Genomic DNA, 23615 nt, shown 5'->3' with positions numbered 1-23615 from the left:
TTCTGTATGGTTAATACCAGACCTTTATTTTTTTGCTTTCATTTGTAAATACTTTAAACTCACTCTACAGAATGGAGAAATGGACTATAATTATTTAAATGTATACATGAAGATAATAAGAATTGGGATCCTCATTTCTAGTCACTTGCATCACTTTAATGGATCTCTAACATGAAAATTTTATTTTCCAAAATGCCACTACCAGCACTTCTTGCCATTTGTCATCTTGGAAAAACATTTAACTTCTAACTTAAGTTCTCACTTCATATTTTTAAATTACCTTATATTTAAAAAGGCTCCTTCTATGTCTCAGCAGATTTAGGTAGTTTCATACTTTTGACTCAATAATATTCTTATAGGCAGTTATACTACAGATGTTTTGGTGAAATCACATATGGGATTCTAAAAAAAATGACAAGTTGAGTTAGTATCACCCTGGGCACAAAGTTGTGCCTACATGCATGTTCCTGTGAAATGTATTCTGTGGTAATGTTTTTGCATTCTGCATAAATTTGGTGCTAGTCAAACGTCTTTTGTAGTTGAAAATAAACCATGACTGCACCCTTTGATGATGATGGCAATGATAATCAAAATAGAAATACGCTAAACAAAGTATTTAGGACACTGAGATACCCCAGAAAAGAAAGGCATGATTAATAGAGAGCCTTTTGTTTGAAGTGTGAGATTATTTATTAAAAAAGCCTTTCTTGACCTGATGTTTGAACAATGTCATCATGCTGCCGTAATGATATAATAAGAATGGAAGTGTCTCGTGTTTATAGTATTCAGTAGAAAAGATGGTTTTACCAGTGACTTTTGTGTTGGTGAAATACTCTGTGCAAAATTCCCCCTGAAATTAGCCTTTATTTTATATCTTCCATCTTGGATTGCAATAGGGGGACTTTCTTTTGTTTTCTTTTACTTTTAAACATTTATATTTAGTTTAAAGAGACAAAAATCTTTAATTACCATCAGGCCAAAGAATGGTTAAACTTAATTGAAGAATAAGTTTGACAAAGTTTAATAAAAGCTATACTACCTAATCAAATAATTTAGTATTGTGCATTCGTACTGTTGTACTAGCTATAAAAATCTGAAACAGCTTATAACATCATATGGTTATATAGGTACTTACCATTTTAAAAGTAGCATTGAGTGGAATCTGTAGAATGTCCCCACGGTGTAATCAATAACTGATTAAAGTGATGAGTCTTTATGGTATTATTCTGAATTGCAAAATCTGAAATTACAGGAAATGTACTGACAGTTATATATTTTGTTGAAAGAGGGATTGCTCAGACATATTAACAACAAAATCGATGCCTGTTGCCTTCTACAGAGTACAAGGACAATGATTTATCCTGAAAACATCCTTCAGCTGAGTAACTAGGTAACTTATACTGCCCTGCATGCATGTGTTAGGCTCCATTTCATGAAGCAGGATTCCACGGCAATGATTGAAGTAAACAGATGGAGTAAGAGAAGGACAGATGGATAGCAAAAAATTATAGCCACCTTTTTTTTTTTTTTTGGTACCTGTGCATTAACTGCAATAAATTGATTTATTTTCATTTAGTGAAATAGGAAAATTATAGATTATGAAGCCAAAGCGCTACGGAGTCCAAAACCATTCAGTTTTGAAAGCATGTGTTTGTAGTGATTAGTAAGAGTTCCAGATGGGTTTCATCGGAGAGTCAAATTTTCTGTAGACAAGATTCGTACTACCTACTCCAGTCCTTTTTTTTCTTTTTTTTCTGTTAGGGAGATATTAACTTCTTTCTTATTCAACAGGGGAAAGATTATTTGGTTATTCTGCCATACTGGAAGGCTGTGAAGTATTTCTTGTGAGACAGGCTGCTGATTTGAGTTTGCACATGCAAGGGGGCTGCTGCTGCACCACGAGGGCTTTGCACAGCCTGGGATGGAACTGAACGTGGAGAGGCAAAAGTGAGGCTAAGAGTCAAGGAGGCCCCTTTTCTTCCTGCAGCAGCTCTAGATTTCACGATTAGAAAATCAAAACAGATCTATTATATATATACTAGGAGTCCTTATCTGCTATGTGGCACAGCTGCTCTGTCCCATACTTGACCTTGACTTAATTTGATCTTCCCCGTGGTTAAATAGGAAGTTCAGCTGTGAGCCAAATCATTTCTCAACACCTCTCATTCTACCAGTAACTGCCAGCTTGTTGCTGATGCTGTTGGATTTTTATATGAGTGTCAGTCCATTAGAAATTGGATGGTGACCATCCAGGCAATTTGCATTTATTTCAGAATGTCTTGCAATTAGTACACTTTCAAAATTGTAGAATGCAAGTAGAAATCATCCTTGTATTCATAATGTTTGAGATGTGAAGAAATATAGTCAAAGAACATAATTATTCTCACGCTTGTAAAAATTTTTATCAGAAGGTTTTCTTGCATAAAGGCAATCCAAGTGTAGCTTAGTAGCTATATAGTATTATTTATATATATTTATATACATAGCATATATTTATATATGTAGTAGTATTTTAAACAGATAGGAGATAAACTACGTGGCTTTCTTAAATCATCTAAAAGAGATAATTTAAAATCTTAACTGGGGTTAAAAGTGATGAATTCTTTCTCTTGTTTTCACAGTTTAGAGATGGAAGGAATAATAGCTTAATCATTTTGAAAGCATAGAATTACTTTGGAAATTAAATTTGGACTGGAATTTAGTATTAATTTATTGGAATTTAGTATTGAAAACAAATTTGCGACAGTCAAACAGACACTCTCTTAAATCCTTCTTATTGGTAATGGCCCTAATATATAACCCTTCAGCCTACTGAGACCTGCTAGAGCATTGTCATACTAGTGCAGAACTGTAATTATTTTGAAGATGACCAAGGAAATGGAAAAGGCCATACGTACTGCTGTCAGTACTTATCAGCAGTAAGTGTAAGTGATGTGCAGCTTGGTTTATATATTTGATTTGTATTCAGCCTAGACTTACACTGCCCTTTCTCAAACTGCTTGATCGCTTCTAATTCCACAGAGGAATGTTTTTAGAAAGGACTGCAATCTTGTACAAGCTTCTCAGCAATCACTAAATTTGAGCTTCTTGCCCTGATGCGGAGAGAGAGAAAGGCTGTGTATCTACTGCCGAAAAGAGGTCTTTGTTAAAATCTGGCAGTCCTCAGCTATTATGCACTAAAGGCTGTTACCCAAGTGCTAAAACTTGTCTGAGCTACAAGAAAGAACAAATCTCTATAAAGTGGTCAAAATTCAAGTGCTTGATCTTATTTCTACAAACAACGGCATGCTAGTTTAAATGCTTTCTTGAGCTATCCTCCCTGTATACTTGGTTCCTCTGCTCTGAGATAGAGTCCACACACATTAACTCATTAATGTAATACGAGATCATTGTGAAACAGCTGTGGGACATGCTTGTCAACAGAAAGGTCACCGTCTTCTGTACAATTACAAATGAGAATAAATGCTCAGTATATTCACTGCTTTTGGAGCATCTGTCAGGAGCTGAGTATCCAGCAATCTTCCTCTTTAGGAAATTGCTCTTGCCAAGGAATTGTTTCTTTTTGTATTTTTGTCAGCCAGCCGATCATTTACAAATGAGCTGAGCTTCATTATCTGAGCTGCTAGTTAAAACAGATACATTCTCCATATATATGCAATATGTATGAATTATCCCAGCGTGTTAGTTCAGGCACAAAGATCGACTAAACAGCAATCTCTATTCTGTATATGAACATAAAATATTAAGCTTAAGCTATAGGTATTATTTTGGATAATGAAAATAACTTCAAAAATAGTTACTTCAGTTTGTTTGCATCTCAACAGTGTAACAGCTACAAACGATAGAGCAGATTATGAAGGCAATATAATAATTTGTATAATTGGTAAAAGAATACACCAGGAAGAGTTTTGTGGGCTTGGGAGTTCAGAATCCCCACCTCAACTTTGTGTGCCTTTGCCCAGGTGTGGCTGGCTGCAGAGAGGGTACTCTGTGTGTTGCAGCCATCCTTCCTTGTGGAGCCATGCTGTTGCCACAGTCAGAAATCCCTAATATTTTTAGTTGGAGAAAATAATTACAGAATATTAGATATTGTAGGTGATGTGTTTTCTTTTTTGAAGTTTATCTCCTTTTCATCCCAGATGAATGTAAATAGTATCTTCTTTTCACCTCATGTGTCTGTTCTTGTAGAAAAGTGCTACTGAATTGTTCTGAATAGATCTTTGCTTAATTTCAAAGCTTAAATTAGTGCTTAATAAGAAAATTGGGGTCGACATTACTGATGCACTGCTAAATAGTAGATTAAAAAACAGAAACACAGTGCTCAGTTTTACTGGTGATTGTTAAAGCCACTTCTGCTCATGTCTTTGAGATTCTCATCTTCTTTTCTCAGTTACTTAATCCAAAATCTTTCAAAAAAAAAAAAAAAAAAAAAAAAAAGGAAAGTCAGGCAATACCTTTTCCACCTGACATTAATTGTATTTATTGAAACGGTATGGTTTTTTGGGAGGGTGGGGGCAAAAAGGAACTGGAAAGCCATGACTAAAACCAGTTTATATCAGTTGGCAAGCGCTGAGTGAATGCAGAGACAAGCTAAAAGAGACGGCTAGGGTCATACAGTGGAACGTAAGCATTCAAACATAGAACATTATATATAGCAAGGTTTGTGATAAAGAGGAGAGCGAATGAATGTATGAGAGAACGTAAAAGGTAACAAAATAAAGATTATTATAAATAAATTAGAAATAAAACTGAGGAAATAGGCTAACAACAAAAAAATATAGTAGTAGAATCAACGAACTTTAAAATGCCATAAGAGATGCAGAAGATTTTTATCCATATATATGTGCAGGAAGAATGTAGCACATCTGTTGCTGCTAGCTAGGCCTGAACACTGTGGGTATGAGCTGCTCCATACCCGCTGCACTAGGAGTTGATGCCTGTCTCTTGCAGAGTCCAGAGAAACAGTATACATGTGGCTTTAGTTCATCTACCAATGAACTCATGTTATTGCAAGTGCGAAATCTTGTCGCCTCTATAGAAAATGAAGTTTTCAGATTTTTTTTTCTGCACTGGTGAAGAAGTTTTAAAATATATATATATATTATTTAAAAATGTGTACAAAAATGCTTAATAAGTTTGTGATTAATAAGCGATTAATAAGTTATGTAATGTCCATTCTGGGGAGGGTTTAGGGTGGGAAGAGAAGGGGATAAGACAAAAAAGGGTGGCAGAATCCAAACTGATTCTCAGAACAATGAAAAGTAAATAGGATGGTAAGACTGCTGACATTCTTTGGAATATTTACCTCTAGCAATTGAGTATTAATTTCCTACAAGAGAAAGGAACCAAAAAGCTTGTTGTTTTTATATGGTTAGCATAGGTTCAGTTGTTAATGAGATCATTTTAAAAATACTAAATTCTGAATTTCTGATAGTACTTCCTTCTGACTAGTGGCAGCCTTTTTACCATTAAGATAAATCATATTGTTTTCCCTTGGATACTTCTGAATTTGCTTAGAAATTACAAAATGTTGGGTACGTGCACAGATAAGAAGAGATTAAGCAGAAGCCATTTTGTAAGTAATCAGATTTTGTGATAATGTTCTGCAGAATGACTCATGATATAGCCACCTACTTAGCAGTAGGAGTGGTATGTGTAACTAAAGAACTTATTAGAATGATGAAGAGCATGTTCAAGGTACGTTGTTTTCCCTCAGTCCTCTTTTACTACCCCCAGGCATTCAGCTTGCTAAAGCACTTATCTCTGCAGATGATGATGTCTGCTGTATGCTTTGTTTCACATCAGCTATCTTTCACACACATCTGTGCTATTCCTTTGCCTCCATCCAAAAGGACAAGTGTAGGATCACATGTCATTGCATGTCCTTGCATATGATGACAGGCATTTATATGTGGTCAGCTTCTGCCAAACATTTAATCAGGCCAGAGCTGTTCAGTAAGATTCACTACCTAGATTTTTAAACAAACCAAAATCAGTTATGGCCATTGTAATTCTCACTGTACTTCAAACTGAAGACTAGTAAGCTGTTGATTAAGAACAATAAATCACTGAATATGCTTAAACCTTTCCATGTTTAGAACAAAATGCTTTGTGGTTCTTATTTGCTTTATCTGTTACCATAAATTTACAACTGAATATTAAGCATTGATTGTCCTTATGGTACTTTCATTTGGAAATGTCAGGTATTTCAGGAGAAGTTTTACTGCTAGAAAATCTTCAATTGCACCTCTATTATGCAAATGTTTATCCTTGCAAAGCTGAATGGACTTTACCTGATTTTAAACCTTAAACCCTTTGCAAAATGCCACTGATAGACAACAGCCTCAGCGTTAAGAACAAATAAATACAGGAATCAGATATTCTTTAAAACATTTTCTGTATGCCTGCATGTATGAAAACACAAGGATGACAATGATCTGTAGCAGAAATGCTGAGTCATGGCTTGAAACAGTGACTGAGCACCTGGTGGGAAAGCAGGGCCAACCCAGGGGAGCTCAGGTGCATGCAGTGTACCTGAGTGACTAGAAGGGGTGGAGCCAGGATCCACCTCTTCTCAGACCTCATTTAAGGGTTGACAGTGGAAGCAAGGCTATTTTGCTGGAGATCCCTGTCTACCTGAGATCTTCTGAAGGTAAGCAGACTTTTTCCTTTGTTTCTGTACCTACGGTTGCTGCACTTGGGCTTGTCCACATTTGCTGTAGCCAAGGAATTTGCCACTGAGCTGTTATTGCTGTACTTTCCGTTGTGTAATAGCATTACATGATCACTATAAGTAGTCAGTAAGAAACCTGAGATTAAGTGGTTTCTTCTTTAGTCAGCTGCAGACTTTTGATCTCCCTGTTAAATAGCAGTTTATCACAAAGTTCATCCTGCCCTTACTTAAATGAAGCTCTATTTTGTTTCAATGAAATACTGACCAAAGTCCAGTCCTACAGCTCACAATTCTCTGAGTTATTCTTTGCTTGTTTTGAAGTCAGCAGAACATCTCGTCACCAGCGAAAGGCTGGGAACTGGGTTCCTCGTGCCCGCTGGGTGCTGCAAGAAATTCTATTCCAGACTCTGTTCCCCAGTTTCTCACTGTGTTTTTGTTTGTTTCACACTGCATTGATAAAGGCTGGTTATATTTTAAACAGAGACTTATCATAATATTTCACATTCTTATTTAAACTTCTGGTCAGTCTAGTCTACAGTTTCATTTTTTAAAATGTATTCCATTTTCTCTGTATTGCCTGTGCATACTGAGTATAGAAGAAAACTTTGGTTCACAAAGTGCCTGTTTTAGTTTGTCATTTTACACTTCATCACTGCTGTGTGAGATTGCATTGAGTATATCATTTATCTTGTTGCTTGTTCCATGTTCAACCAGAACATGAATTCTGTCATAGCACTTTCATTAAAAGGCAAAAAGAAAAAAAGTATAAGAAAAAAGGTATTAAAAAAAAGAAGAGGTAAAAATAAATCCTTATTTAGGAGAATGCATTTTCTTCTTATTCTTTGCTGACATGGTTCACATTAGAAATATCCTTAGGTTGTCTGTTTTCCAGGAAGTTCATATTTTCCCACGTATCCTACCCAAAAAAACCATTTTCCTATTTTGTGAAACTGAATCAAAGACTATCAAAATTCAAAATCATTTACAGTTGTAAACAACATCTCTGATCCTAGCAAGTGCTAAGCAATAAATTGTTGCTATTTCGCAATGCTGGAGAATAAAAATAAATAAATAAAAAAAAGCTTATCTCTGTATTGTGAGAAAAGAAGTCTTCGTTTTTAGAAATCAAGAAAACTAATTTAAAAATACTGGGAGAGTTTTTGATGAGTCAGAGCTTATTCTAATATGATACATCTCAAACTTGTGAGAAGAAATCACTGTTACCGGTCCTGCAGTACTAGTACCAGAAATAAAATTTGCAAGTTGTTTACACAAGTGAAAATTATTTCATATAAAAGGTGGAAACATGGTATTTTTATCTCTAATGAGCTGTGGAGGTTCATTAACTTCAAAGCATTGCTATAAGGAGTTATCCCACGTATGTGGAAACAGTGCAACACAGTGCAACAAATAGGTCTCTTATCTGCACGCAAGCCTTGTGTGCATTTTACAGAAAAAAAAATTAAACAAGTAATAGTGCTATTATTAACTTTGCAGAAGTTAATCTGGTTGATTTATGTGCACAGAACTTGCTTCATTTCTCTTAAGAAATTGATATTTGTTAACATCATGTGCTTGTATTTTTGGGTCAGAATGTGGAAAATTGCATGAGCTCAGCTTCTTTACATGTGCTTAAGCCTCACATTTTGTTTTTTTTTTTAACCAAAATTTTATCTGTTTATTGCTAATTCTTGTCAGGGCACCTTATGTTGTACAATGAGCCTAATCTCCCCCACCCCCCACTTCCAGGCCTCATTAGCAGGGTAATTAATATTTCTTCAGAAGGATTCTTTCTATGCTTATTGAAGTGACCAGAGGATAAAAGTTTCCCTTTTTTCGCTTTGTGCATCCTAATATTGTCCCTGTACCTATTCTGATTCGATTCAATTTTTATATGATGAAGCACTATACACAACTGTGCAAGTCTATAAATAAAAAGCAATAAACTGACATCTTTCACCTGTATGAAATGTATTTCATGCTCTTTTTTTTCCATTACATTTGCCATTAAACTTCTGTCTCTACTGCCTTTCTGTATTTTCCCACGTCCCTTTTCACCTTTTCTGGCAATTGACGCATTCTCTGCTACAGATGAGGAATAAAACACCATTACTCTCTTCCCTATGTCTACTTCTGTGCTGATGCCTTGACACAGGCATTGCATACGGACATTTTTTCTGCTCTGGCTTTTAAAATAAGCTGTCTGTAGCCACATGCCTTCAAATATAAAGTATTGCTTATTTCAAGCAATATATCTACGTATGTAGAGAACCTTGTGGATCTCAGGATAAAAATTGGCTCTGAAATGAAGGCAAGGCTAAAAAGCAAAAAGCAAGAATGGGTGTTGAGATCATTGGCAACTCAGAGCATTCAATAATCTTATCAGTTTGCTCACTACATGCTGTCTGTAGTAATAGCTAATATATTTTAAGTGATGATGCTATGATCATGCATGTAGATTGCCCTATGTTTGCAAAATTCAGCTAGACATTTGTGTTAGTGGCTCCTTTCAAGATTCAACTACATCCAGTCTATGTGGCCATAACTGGTCTGCTAGGATTGAAGACTGTCAGGGCCTCAGCCCTGACAAGTAGCTGTCTCTCCATCTGGTGTATGTGTGGATCCCACTCATTGCTCTAGGACTGGTGAGACCTCACCTGGAGCACTGAGTCTGGGTGTTGAATCCACAGAACAGGAGACATGGGCCTATTAGAGCACCTCCAAAGGAGGGCCACAAAAATGACCCAAGGAATGGAATGCCTGCTCTATAAGGAGAGGCAGAGAGCTGGGACTTTTCAATCTGGAGAAGAAAAAGCTCTGGGATCCCCTGAGAGTGGCTTTTCATCTAAAGGGAAGTTGTAAGAAAGAAGGGGACAGACTCTTTAGTAGGGTCTGTTGTGATAGGATAAAGGGAAATGGTTACAAACTAAGGAAGGGAAGATTTAGATTGGACATAAGGATGAATTTTGTTTTACAGTAAAGTTAGTGAGATTCTGGAATAGGTTGCGCAGAGAGATGGTGGAAGCGCATCCCTGGAGGATTCAAGGTCAGGCTGGGTGAGGCCCTGAGCAACGTGATCTAGCTGTAGGCGTCCCTGTTCAACTGCAGGGGAGTTGGACTAGATGACTGTTAAGGGTTTGTACCAACTCAAGAGATTCTATTATATTCAGCTCTCTCATCAATATGACACTCTATGACACTTCTGTTTTTACTCATACGAAGTATATCTGTATCTCATCCATATCTTGTGACTTTCTCATCAGCCTTGTTCTTTAGGTCATAATTCTATTTTTTTCTCCCTGATCTCCCACTTGCAGTACAATCTCTCTCTGGATTTTACTCACTTAGCCTCCTCACCAGCAAGACCCATGTGTCTCAAGCACTTACATTCATGATTTCTCTAGTTCTTGACTTGCATTGTAACTGGACCTTGCCATCTATTAAACAAAATGAGAAGTTGAGCAGACTTAAACTCATACTGAAATTTTCATTGAACCATGCCACGTATGTTAAACTGTAGTGGTCACTTGGGAAAAGCTCTGTCAGTTCCCTCTGCCGCTCCCTCTTACTGTTTCTCTGTGCAGTCATTTTTATAGGTTTGAGATTTTGAGGTTTTTTAAGAATAACAGTTAAGTTCTGTAAAGCCTAAAAGCGCAGATCTAATTTATACCAAGAAGAGGCTAAAACCCCATTTGGTAGAGGGATCTGAAATTACGATCTAAAATATAATGTGATTTTTCAACAGAATCATAAGCACTCAGGACAATACAATCAGTTTTGGCAAAAAGCTATAGGATTTGCAAATTAAGTTAAGGAAGGGAATGGATACCTTGTGTCACCAGAAGTAGTTGATACACTTTGGTTTGAATTTTATTCCTTTCAAGCAAGATATGCAAGTAAAGCTGCGTCTCTAGATTGTTTTCAAATGTTATTTAATATATAGAAAAAAATGGTGTTGTATGAGGAAAAAACTATCAGATCTCCAACAGTGAGATAAATGAGCATGTCTGTAAGTGATAACAGTCATATCTTTTAGGGTCACTGGATCACTTTTTACATATTCATCCTTGAGCTCTTTTTATTTTTGATTTCCTTTTCCAACATGTTAGGCCGAATCCTGCAGAATTTTCTTTTACAGATATTATAGTGCTGCTGTATACCGTAGCTATGGACTGTCCAAAGAATCAATGCAGTGAAGCAGGGATTGCAATTGAACTGCAGTTCTCACAGATTTTCATGTCATAAAATAACAAAATAGTCAGTGGATGACTAAATTAATATGGAAAATTCTGAAAGCAGCACTGATTAGGCAAATTCTCTAAGTGAAACAGCTCAGTCTAATCATGTATTCACTTGTAATGCGCAGGAGCGTAATCCTGTCTGTAAAAGAAGCTGTTTAGATAGGTGAAAATAAAAAGCCTTTATGTACATAAGCTAAATGAACGTTTTTGTATTACTGAGCTGTGCTGTGATTGTAGCATTAGTGTTGCATTTTAACAACTTTGCTTTTTGTTGTTTAAATCCATGAGCTAAACTGTTGTTTATTTTTTATCTAACCTTCCCAACTTCTACCACTATAACTATTTCTCATGTTATTTCATTGATGCAGGAGTAACTTCAATTCCATTAAAAGCTGAAATCTGTCTGCTATATATGCTTTCAGTATACATCTTTTCATACCCATGTGCATTTTTTCACCTACCTTTTTAAATTTGTTTTTTAAACTACCCCAGGTTATCAGCTGTTACTTTTAAAACTAGCCAATGCTGGTTAATAGAAGAGCCCTTGCCAATGAGTTTATTTCTGTGCCTTATGATTGTTTATAATATGTTTTAACAACTTTCAAAATATAGCATCCTTCTATACCAAACCATTGCTTCCCACTTGGCAGCCTGTACCTCTGTCTCACTCTGCCATGATTACAGTTGTTGATCAGAGAGATGATCCCAGAGTTTTTAATGAAATTAATTCCCAATGATTTTGCTCAACAGCAGCCTTCAGCTTTAACGTATCCTTTCAAAGAAATGAGTCTTATGCAGTTGCGTTGACTTCTTTTAACTTTTAGCTGCTTGATTAAAAAATATTTAACCATGATTTTTGGCTGGTAAATTCAGTCAAATGATGGGTTTCCAAAGGATCCCACATATGTTTTGTGGAAATCATCAGCATGATAGAGGAGGGAGGCCAGAAGCACTTTTTCTGCTAAGAGAATGAAAACAACTCAGTGTCTATGCATTCTGTTTGCTAGTAGCTCATAAATTTCAGTATACGTTCTGAACGTGTAGTAGCACAGATGAGGAAGGTCTCTTGGGGCAATGGGACAATTAAGGGTGTTGCTTTTGAGGATATTTCTGTGAAATTCCTACAGAATACAGGAGCATTACCTAATATATCAGCATAATCTCTGGGAATTTTGGCCTTTAATTTTAGTAATCTTTATCACAGTGTGGTTCAAATTACTATTATTTCACTTAAGAAAATATCTCTCAAAGCTATTTATGAAATTTAACATATAGTATGATTTTAGATGTGAAGAAATTGAGCAGGTTGGACTGTGCGTTATTATTCATAGTAATTTAACTTTTTCCACTGGTTCGTGTGTGGAGAAAAGCATTTGGAGGAACTGTGGAGAAATAAAACTTGGAAAAATAATCTATGTGTACGAAATTGGCTGGTAGAATAACTCAACTGCAACATTACTTTTAATCACAAATGTCACTGTCTTTTTTTTTTTATATCAGCTAAAACCGTAATATTTTCAGTTTTGCCAGTGGAGCCAGTAACACTACATATTCACACTATATAGCCACAAAAACTGACAATGAGCAGAATAACGTATAGGAGTCAATAATATATGATGCCAGTATGGGTGCTGTGCTTAGAGTTGTCCTGAGAAACCTCTGTTTAAAGGTTCAGGTTCCTCAGCTTTATCTGTGGTATCAGGGTTTCATGGCTGCCACCACACAACCTTGTTTCATAGGACTCAATTGTAAGATCAGAATGTAAGAGAAAAGAAAACCACTGGTGAGGGAAAACCTTTGTTTCCAGTCTTCCCCCCCCCCCCAAATTCATTACTTTTAAAATGATTTGTTGACTTTTTTTTAATTTAATTTTGCAATCTAGCATTTATTATGGGTTTGTTTTGTGACAGCATGCTGTACTGCTGATTGTTATTCATGTTAGGTTTTCTACTTCCTAGATTTTGGAAGCTGTTTGAATGCCAAATAGTAGCAATCATCTGTCAGAAAATAGACGGGAATCTGGGATTGTAATTAAATGTAGCTATGGTCCATGTACTTAAATACTAATTAAATGGCACCAACTTTGAGATCATAATCTGGGTGATTACAACCAGACTCAATTATGAACAGATCCTATGCAAATATGGTTTTGTCACACTCTTAATTCTTGTCTTACATAAAAATAACCAAGAAACTCGCTCCTTTTAAAGAACATTTCTGTCTTAAAGATCTTGCATTATAAAACAAAGCCTTTTGTCAGATCTGATCTTCTAGCCCTGGAATGCTGTATTGTTCCTGTATTAGTTTGCCAGTTGTTCCATTAGTTTCATGGGGACTGTGTGAATATGAACATGCTAGATGTGACAACAAAACTATATTTAAGCTTCCTGAAGCTTCTCATTATGGGAGTCTTCATTCTGTTGCTAAGAGCTTAGCCAGACAAAGTATTTGGGCAGAAATGTGAGTTTGCATTATGACACAGCCTTTAATTATGTGAACGCTCACTATTCTTCTACAGCTCATTCCCTGCCTGGGAATTATTCAGGTCATAAGATGGATAGTACTCATTTAATGGGCAGTTTTCCAATATGTCATTTAAAGTTGTGATTCATTCCGTTTGTGCTGCAACATGGAGATCTTTCTCTGAATGCAGTGCTATTGATTTCCTCATAAGAAAGATGGGCTCCACTGGAACTACAATATCTCAGAGTTCACAAACTTTGATGTATCCATTTTATAATGCTATTGTGAAATGACTGGATATTATTATCTCAGTTTTACAACATAGCTGGGATATTAATTAATTATTCTGCTATAGCACTGCAGAATATCCTCAAAGCACAGAGTACTTTGGGTGCCTAATGTGAAATGATTTTAAGTTGATTTTCAAATACTTCATCTTGAGTATTTGTCCAGAATGTCCTCAATGCTCAGCATATGCAGTGGCTGCTTGTGGAAGTTTTGACTGAAGCAGTTTGCCTGTTTTCATGCAGGAATCAGTGACAGATCTAGGAGTAAAATTATTTCCTGCTCTTTAGCATAAGACCTTTGCTTCATTTACATTTCTAAAACAAAGGAAAATGATTTTACGACTATCAAGGTCATTCTCTGTAGAACTGGTTTTCATCTTCAGAACATCATCTTTCCTGTGCGCTGAAGTGCTAAGATTTTTTTTACTGCTGAAAAAGATGCTGATGCTTAATATTTCACAGATGAATAGGAGTTAGCAAGACATATGTTGAATTATTTCATTTCCCCACTCGCTCTCTTAAAGAAGAAGCCTTTTTAAAGTAATATTTAGATCTATCTCACAATCTTTGCTCTAGAGCTTAACTTAAAATTTCCATTGATGTTTTTTCTTCTGTCACTTGCAAAATGCACGTGTATGAGAGCTACATGAGCACACTCAGTTGCAGTTCAGGCCTTTTGTTTATTTTAAAATTTTGTCTGCATTGCAGGTTCAAAGTGACACTTATTGGATTGAGCTAGTAACACTCTACAGAATTCTTCTCTGATGGTACTTTCACCTTATAGTCTTAAAAAAATACTTCTACTGAAAGATTGGTTTTCCGATAGAAGCTAGGAATTCCTGAATAAATTGACTTCTTTTGTCCCATTCTTTTAAGGCTAGAGTTTCAACTGTTTTTAATGCCATTATATTAGAAGGTTTAAGAGAGGACTACCTGCATACGCTTCTGGGACAAATGGTGGGGATTGTGATTAGATCTGTTCTGGAAAATAACCGTGAAGCCTACTTTTGCAAGTTTGGAAATGAAAGCCATTTCTGAATCATATGTACTAGGTGGTAAGGTAAACATGCATGCTCTGGTGCAAAAGGCAGCATGCAGTGGCTTTTGTGTCGAGGATGGTTTAGACACTCCTGATCACCGGTCCTGCCCAGCTGTTTTGGTTGAGCTGTATCATTATGGCATAAGCCTACTCTGCTGGTGAAAATATTTTCTGAAGAGTTATTTTTAACCCAACTTAGATCAGTGACGTGATTTGGAGCAGAATTTCATAAGCAGTTATGGTGGCAGAAAGGAAAGTCAGGAACTTCTTAAGTCAGCCTTTTACTGAAGTCCACTGATTGTGGAATTAAGAGTTAAGCATTGCATTATGGCTCCTAATTAATGTTCTAAATCCTGTCTACCTGTATGGTTAGTTATAAATGCTGTCAGGATTAATATTTTGTCTAATCCAAATCCACTTAGACAGGATATGTGTTTATGACAGCACAACTGAGCTATCTTGTTTAGCTTCTATGTACAGGGTGGGAAAGGCTGGAGATCAGGCACTTAAGCAGTTTGCAGGCAGAATGCTGGTGTGTTGTTGTTTTTTCCAGCCAAACAGTGAACTAAGGACATGAGCATTTAGGGACATAAAACAATATACCTACAGTATGACATTAATCTAAATTAAGAGTGTCAAGAAGTGAATGAAGAATTCTTTATGCACTTTCATGGGACCATATGGCTTTGTGGTCAGTTGTGATCCAAGTGAAGAGAAATCTGACGTGTGAGATATAAGTGAGGAAACTGTTTCTGTGTGTGCTTTCTTCTTTAGGAAGCCAGGTAGCGTACATCTAATTCATCTTTGAAAATGTTCCATGTGTCAAGAATGGGGCTGCTTTCTACATTTATTTCATTATATGCCACAGTACGACAGGGAGTCATGAACCATAGTCACAAACAGAAAGTTCTGGTAAATTGAGCCAAATCTCCTTAAAACTTTTCATTATTAATTGCTGGACACAGAGGATGGATGGAAAGGCTTTTCAATTATGTTTTTTGTATTAGGAAAAAAAATAATAATGGGGGAGCCTAAGCAGCTAATTTACTTTGTTCATTTGTACTTCGTATGGCCTTTACAATCTTTTAGGCCAGATTCATTCATCTCCAGCCACTGGCAGGGGCAAGAATGTACAGTGAGTAAATAGAACACACACTCTAAAGATTAAGTATCAGTAGAGATCAATGAATGGAAAAAAACCTGAAGTGTTAGGCAGTTTTGTTTTAGTCAGTTTTCTCTTTTTTTCTTAAATGACAGAATTAAAACAGCTAAATGGAGACAGCAGTATAGAAAATGCATCAGAAAATATTACCAAACTGCACCTTTAAGCAATTATTTTACTAACATGATCTCCCAGTGAATCAAAATTTCTACTATTTTCAGCTTTATGCGCCCCCTGAGTTTTATTAGGGCTGCTCTGAATGACTGTTTATGAGTGTGGATTGTTATAGGACAAGGGGGAATAGTTTTAAAGTAAGATGTGGAGGCTTAGGTAAGATATCAGGAGGAAGTTTTCCACACAGGGTGGTGACACAATGGGACAGGTTGCCCAAGGAGGTTGTGGATGCCCCATCCCTGGAGGTATTCAAGGCCAGGCTGGATGTGGCTTTGGGCAGCCTGGTCTGGTGGTTGACAACCCTGCATGGAGCCAGGGGGGTGGAAACTAGATGATCATTGTGATCCTTTTCAGCCCAGGCCATTCTATGATTTTATTGCCCATGGCATCAGATGTGGTTGTTGACAGTAGAGATTTTGACTTCCAACTGTTTGGGCAGGTGAAAGATGGTGTGTATGAACAACATTTTTTCTGATAAAGGTTGCCATCACAGGAGCTGTGAAACAGTGGATCACCTCTGCTGGTGCAGATTTTACTAGCACAGCATGCAGGCCCTTGTTCATCACTGGCAAAAATACATACCTAATGGTAGTGAGTATGTTGAAAAAATACTGTTTTGTAGCTGAGAATTTGTTCTATCGAATAGCGTTACTGCGCCCTTTGTATCTGTTGTAGTTTCCACATAAATAAATAGAAAGCATTACTTTTACACCCAATGTACAAAACTTTCCTGATTTGTTCTTTCTTATTGAGCTTTTTTTATGAGTATAGTCATACTCTTAATAAATATATATGTTGGGGGAAAAAAAAAAAAGGAACCCTTGATGCACATTTGGATTTACCCATAAACTGGAGATGAAAAGGAGGGAGAACCTTAATGGCTTTTTCCTCAGCAGCAACCTTCATGAGGCTGCCTCAAGAATCTCAAGAATTGGATCTGATGAAGGGCTACTGTCCTGCTGAGCAGCTGCCAGTAAGAAGGTTCTAAATACTGAATTTCTTTCAGCAAATGTCTATATCTGAATAAGATATTTTACTTTGTGTGATATTTTAATAAGAAATATTTATGTAGGAATAATCCTTCATCAGCAGTGTTTCTACTTATTCTGTGAATAAGGCTGTGATAGGAAAAAAAAAATCATGTAGGCAATACAGTGTTGCAACGTGACATGCAATTACAAACCTGCAGCAGTGCCAGCTAGTTAGATATTAAGTTTTGTTAAATTCACTGAAGCTTACTTTAATGCTGGGGAAAGAAGACTGCAAAATTGAACATGTATAACTAGTTGCTAACTTCTGTCTGTATTTTGAGAATCTAGGAGAAAACAGTTCTGTCTTGTGATTGCAAATTGCCTTTGAGATTCTTAATAATAAATAGCATGTAATTCCTCCTTTTTCCACTGGAGCATGTGTCTGAATCCTGAGCATCTTTTTGCCAGCAATTAGATGTAAGTGCAGTAAAATTCTATAATCTGTGTCACTTATCTACTTCTCTAAGGTAGCATTATTGCAGGTTTGCAAAAGATTTCTGAAGGACTACTGACAAGATTAGATTGACCTGATGAACCTATTCTAGCAACACTGAGAAAAACACATTTCAGGCATGTTCATTACACTGGATGTATAGAATTTCTTTCAAAGGTGTGTCAGTATTCATAGCTATACCTACATTTCTAAGGGGAACTGTAAGTGGGAAGAAAGAGAAGAATTGCAGGGTCTGTATTTAGTTAAAATATCTCCACTGCCTGTTGACATGAAGCGTTAGCAAATGCACTTGAAGAAATCTAGGCAAGTGGGCCATCAGGTACTGGTAGTATATAACTTATCTCTCAAAGAGATGGCATCCTGATTTTTTTATTATTATTTTTTTTTAATCAAACAACTAGATTTCTGGAAGTCTTTTTTGTTTTTGTTTTTTAGTTTAAAGTTCAGTTACACATTACTTAGAAAAAAATTTTCTTGGCTTCACATGATGTAATATGCCTCTTCAAATACTGCTCAGAAATTTGTTATAGGGCCTAATAGCATTCATGCTGTCTTAAAATATGTGGCAGGAACACTAAAACTGATGAAGACAGAATCTAGTGGTACTTTACTATGGTCAGTTCTAGCTTTGGTACCTTGCTACGATTTGGGAAGTAACATAAAGGTAGAGCTAAAATTACTCACACGAGACAAATCAGCTTCCTTGATGATGCAGTAAAAATACTGAGTTTTCAGAATGTGCAAGAAGTAATATTTGGGATAGTTTATAACACAGCTGGCAGCATACGATTTCTCAACTCTGGCTGGCCCTGTGACATGAAATCTATTACAACTCTCTATGGGAGTGCTGTGTCTGGTGTTGTCTGTATATTCATCCACACCAGAACACTGTGTCAAACAAGTGAAAATCTCAGCTTCTGACCTGGAAGGAGAAACATCTGCAATTTACATCTAATGAGGTAATCTGAAATGTAACCAGTGAACACATTTCCAGCTAGAAAGAAATGTCAACTTTTACGAGACTTGTGAGAAGCGGTGATTCTAGAATGATTATCCATATTACTGGGGGCAGTAAACTGGAGAGAGGCAAGAGCTAGAGAATATGTACAATTTGTGAATAGATTACAGCATTTGGTAACACTAATGAAGTGTTTTTAAAAATGCTTAGCTGACAGAAAACATTTTATGTTGCTATTGTCCCTTTTCTTAGTGCTTATATTAGGCCTAAAATTTTCAGAAGTAGAGAAAAAAAAATTTGACAAGTCACAAAAAAACCCCCAAAAAACAATACCTTAGCCACCACTGTAATTTTTCTGATTAAAGTTTATCCTGCTTGCCATCTCTTTTTTACTGTTAAGAATCATTCTTGTTCTCAAAATTCTTTTTCACTCTAAAGCTTTCTTCCCACTGTGCCATTTCTGTAAACCAAACCGGCACAAAGATACAAGTGCGCTGGTAACATAATGTGAGTAGCAATTCCATGTAATGTGAGATCCTTGAATTAAAGCTAAGTCTGGGTTGTTTCAGTACTCACTAGTGGAAATAGAGCAAAATGTTTACAAATTGTTTTGCAGTTGTGCCGTTTTCGTGAAAAGTCAAATTGTAGACAATTTCATTACAGTCTAGTGAATCAGTTTGTTCTAGCAAGCACTGTAACCTCAGTGAAATCGTTGCTGATATTAACAGTTTCTCTGAGTTTAAATGCAATTACTAACCACTAATGATGAGCACAAAATTCATCCTCTGCTGAAGGGCCTTTGTGAGTTTGTATCTTATTTATATCTTATCTCAGTTCTAATTCTTAATGTTATTTTGTTGAAGAGTGGCCTGATGAGAGTTGCTGGGTAGCTGTGTGAAGCTGGACAAACATTTCACCTCTCTCAATTTTGTAAAGGCCTTCTGCAGTGCTAGTGCCTTTCAGCAACGCTGGGGCTGTCAAATTTATTATGTATGTCAGAATAGTTGGTCTTTTCTTTAAAGTCCCAGTTGCTAAATCTGAGTGTCAAAAAATGCAGAGTATAAAGGTTACCAAAAGATCTGAAAAAATGAGTAAACAAATTGTAAGTTTCAAATATCTGAAATCAAATAAAGCCAGAAAAACAAAGCAAAAATGCTTTAAGTTCCTGACGTGTGAAGGGAATCTCCTACCAGTAAGGAGGTGGTAATCTGTGCTGTGAATATGTGGGGGTCAGTTATGTCAATTTCCCCGTGCAATATGAGAGGTGAAGAGTACATTTGTGAATATTTTCTTTTTCCCTTTTCCTTCTCAGTAAAACCTTGGCAATTTTGGCTTTCAATAATGTAACACTTAGATGGCTGCAGCACTGCTTTACGCAATGCTTGGAATACTTGGAATAACTGATTTATGAAAAATATGCTAATGAAGAGATGTTTCCTTTTGATGCCACAGTGTTCTGTGCTTTCACTCTTTAGATACCAGGGTACTTTGGTCATTTGAATAATCCAGCTCAAAAGCAGACTGTGCTGTCTTTTGCAAGTAGAGTTACTTTGTCCTGAAGAAAATATATCCCCCAGTATTTGTACAGATTTTAAAATTCAATTGCTCCATGGTGTTTGCTTTTTATGAACATTGTAGCAAATAAAATTTATACAGAGTGCTCATAGAAGAATACAATTTAAGTTCATACTTGTGGAGAGGTATTTAGAGAACACTGGTTTATAAGAACAATGCTCAGGCAAACACTGAACAAAATCTAATATATGGTTCTGGTAATTAGTTTCAGAGACTGAATTTTGAATAATCAACATTCATAAAGAGTGAGCTACAAAACAGGAACTGTTTGCAGAAATTATTCTGCAAATTGTTGCAATGAATAATAAATATGGGAAAATTGTGATCCACTCACAGGCATTTCATTAGTAAGTAAAAAAGACAAAAATTGTCAACTAAATTATGAATGGCAAGTAAATTATTAATCACTTCCACAAATTTGCTGTTTGAGTGATCATATGCTGACTTTGAAATGACTCAAAGTAGGTATGTGATTTCTTTTCACTAGCTTTGTGTTATTTTGATATGACAAGTTCTGAAACCAAAACGAGTGTACAATTCATAAGAGCAGTAAACAGTAAGAAATCAAAATCCAAAGCACCACATTGCTCTTCTGAACGCAACCATAGATGAAGGCATTTGTCTTAAAATTGAATTGAACTTCCTTGCACTCAAGGCCTGGTTGACTGTGCTGGATTTTTAAAGTATCTTAATGTAAGTACATGACCAAATGTTTGCTGGATCCTAGGTTAGACCCCAGGTGTGTAGGTGGGTCAGTCTGTCTAGTCACAGCAGTGAACTGTAAGGACATGCCCTCTGTGCTTGTCTTTCAAGTTCAACATTGACATACTAATTCCTGGTAATAGCAGCTGCATAGCTGCATGCTTTGGTGTGAATTGACGATGTGATCATCCAGCTCATGCTGTTTTCTTCAAATACAGTTGGACTTTCATGCCAGTAAGAGCTGCTGCTGAGTTACCACTCAGGTAACAGTGGTCCTTGAAATGATGGTTGTAACCTACTTATGTGCTGCAGAGTAAACATAGTGATATGTTATGACTGGAGACAAATGCACGGAAATCAGAACTTTTGTCTTATAAAGACAAAATTGCTTTAGGCCTTCTGGGCTTTTACTCATTTATCTATAAATGCAGTGAGTATACATCTGCACTGTAATAATTTCTCGTTGTTTATAAAGTTTTTGTGAGAAATAATTCAGGGAATTAGGAAGATATGTGCTAGTATTCATTACACAAAAACACACTTTAAAGCAGAATTGTGAAAAGAAAAACAAAAAAATCCATTATTTGAGCTGTTTGTACTCAAAGTAAGCTCACTGAGGCAGAAATTGCATTTACCTTATCACAAATTTTCTAATATCTTACATAGCATTAGGGTGCCAGATCTGAAATGACACTCTGAAAACCACTTTACATAAATAACTAAAAATGCCACGTTTTCTCTAACACTGTTTATCAGTAGAAGCGATTTCCAAAATGTCTAAGTGGAATGAACGATCCAGGAATAGGAGCTTCACAAAAATGAACAAATAGTAAAATAGCACTCCTTTGGAAACTTGCAGAATATTTAATTTGCGCAAGAGTCTATAAATTTGTCTGTACTCCTTAACAGCTGGCAGATTTTAGGGGTTTTCTCGCAGTTTTATATCCAGTAAAGTGAAAATGCAGTTTTGAGAGGATATTCCTTCCCACGTATCGCAAGACCATATGCTGCTTTTACAAATGACTGTATTACTTTCAGATATCAGTTTGGACGTACTGAAAATGAAATGTGAGCATTATTAAGCAGACGCGTATATCACATGTTTAGAGAGCAATAGATGACAGTTTACCACATCCCTGATGACAGCTATTTTTTTCACAGCTCACAGAAGCACTTATTTAATTTCCATCTCCTAAAAGTTTTTTTGAAACGTTTCTTTGCACGTCTTTTTTTTTTTTTTTGGCATCTTCCCACTTTTAATACACAAATACTTTTGGTTCCTAGATGAACGTGTTCAATGTCTAGTGCCTAGAGTTTCACATCTCTATGCTGTTTAAGGAAGGAATAAAAGTTCATACGTATTTTCTTCCTCCTGTTATGCTGGGAATGTTAGGTTAGGGCTGGTTGAATTTGGTGTTAAATAGGAAGTACAAATGTTGTTATTAGAAAGATAGGTGACTTCTATTCCTAAAAGTCATTCAGTTATTTTTCACCTGTTGCACTGGAAAATGATCACAATCCCTGTCTTGTAACAGTAAAGCTTATGCATGAAAATGCAGTATGTATAAAGATTACTTCAGTATCAGGTTATTCAGTATGCATAGAATGTACAAACAGGCAGCTGGAAACTCTTTGCTTTTAAATATGTATGTCCAGGAAATAAAGAGCTTCGATTCAATGTATTTTTAATTAATTCCTGGAGCCACTGCAGTATTAGTGATCATGAGAAGTAATCACCTTTATCTCATTCTGAGCTGCAGTAAAAAGCTCTGCCACTCTGGGTAGCAGAACCTGATGTCTGGGATACATGACAAACTTTCACTTATCTGATAATTCCTGACTGCTCACCTTTTCTTTGCATTGTGGAACCATAACACTCCTGCACTGAACAGAGAGAAGGTGGTTGAGCTTTACATCTTTTCTCCTCAATCATCAGAAAAACAGTGATAGCTTTTCCCCTTCCATTAAAAATCCTTGTTTCTAGGATTTTTTTCCTGTTTAAGTTGGCCAGTTTCTAGTCTACTGAGAAGTTTTGTTGCATCTTCACTCATTAGAATCTCCACAAGTTTTAAGTGGAAGACTGACTGTCACAGTTATTTGTGCTGAAAGAATTGTCAGTGTTGGAACAGTGGTCACTGTCAGCTCCCAGGTATCTTTGGTAATGTATATCTCTAGCACGTTAGATAAATGAGAGTTGTTACAGTGTCAGTAAATAATATGGTAAAAGCAAAATAATTTAAAGGAAAGTCAACTCCAGTATTATCCTTTCAGCTTGCTGGAAGACAGAATATTGTGATTCCTTATAAAAACAGTTAAAATAACATTGTTGACCAACAGGAGTATTTTGAATACAGTACTTTATTAAACAAAGCTGTATGGATTGGTTGTGTTCTAAAACTGGTTTTGTTCTTGCCTTCAGTGCTAGTGTACTGCAGTTGCAGGGTTGCTCAAGATCTGAAAGTTGGCTTGCAATCTTTAGTCTTACTTCGCTTAAATTGCCTAACTTTCATTCTTTTGCTGGCTCACAGGGCATCAGACTCTGTCCTGATCCATAATAAATGTTTGATACACAGGGTTTGGACCTCAGCCTTCTGGACTGGCTATTTTCTCTTTGAAATGAATGATATTACAATCTTCTACACTCTACTGCTTCTTTTACAGCTAAGGAAAGGCAAGTGTCTTTTTACTGCAAACAAAACTAAGGTGGACATCCCTGTTCTGCCTTGTCCTGCAGACTGAAGACCTTTCTCCCCCTTTCACAGGTGCAGCGAAAACTGTGCAGATGCATCCTTCCTTCTTTGCTCCTTGTTGAAGCAATTTCTTTACTGATCTGTCTGTCCAAACAGCTTTATTTAT

General features: G+C 36.4%; 1 long non-coding RNA gene across 1 annotated transcript in view; it reads right to left on the bottom strand.

Moving 5' to 3' along the window:
* Window positions 1-300: 300 nt before the first annotated feature.
* The window catches only part of LOC122182025, a 47589-nt gene continuing 24274 nt past the window's right edge, over window positions 301-23615 (bottom strand). The window contains exons 2-3 of the long non-coding RNA XR_006179670.1: window positions 1136-1240; window positions 301-402 (exon numbers count right to left, since the gene is read on the bottom strand). This is a non-coding gene — a long non-coding RNA (uncharacterized LOC122182025). The remainder of the gene's footprint in view (window positions 403-1135; window positions 1241-23615) is intronic.

This window comes from Lagopus leucura, unplaced genomic scaffold (genome assembly GCF_019238085.1).
Source record: "Lagopus leucura isolate 7727_CA_CO unplaced genomic scaffold, USGS_WTPT01 Super-Scaffold_100012, whole genome shotgun sequence".
Classification (NCBI taxonomy): Eukaryota; Metazoa; Chordata; class Aves; order Galliformes; family Phasianidae; genus Lagopus; species Lagopus leucura.
Note: the sequence above shows the minus strand (reverse complement) of the source record. Positions and strands in the feature narration are given on the sequence as shown.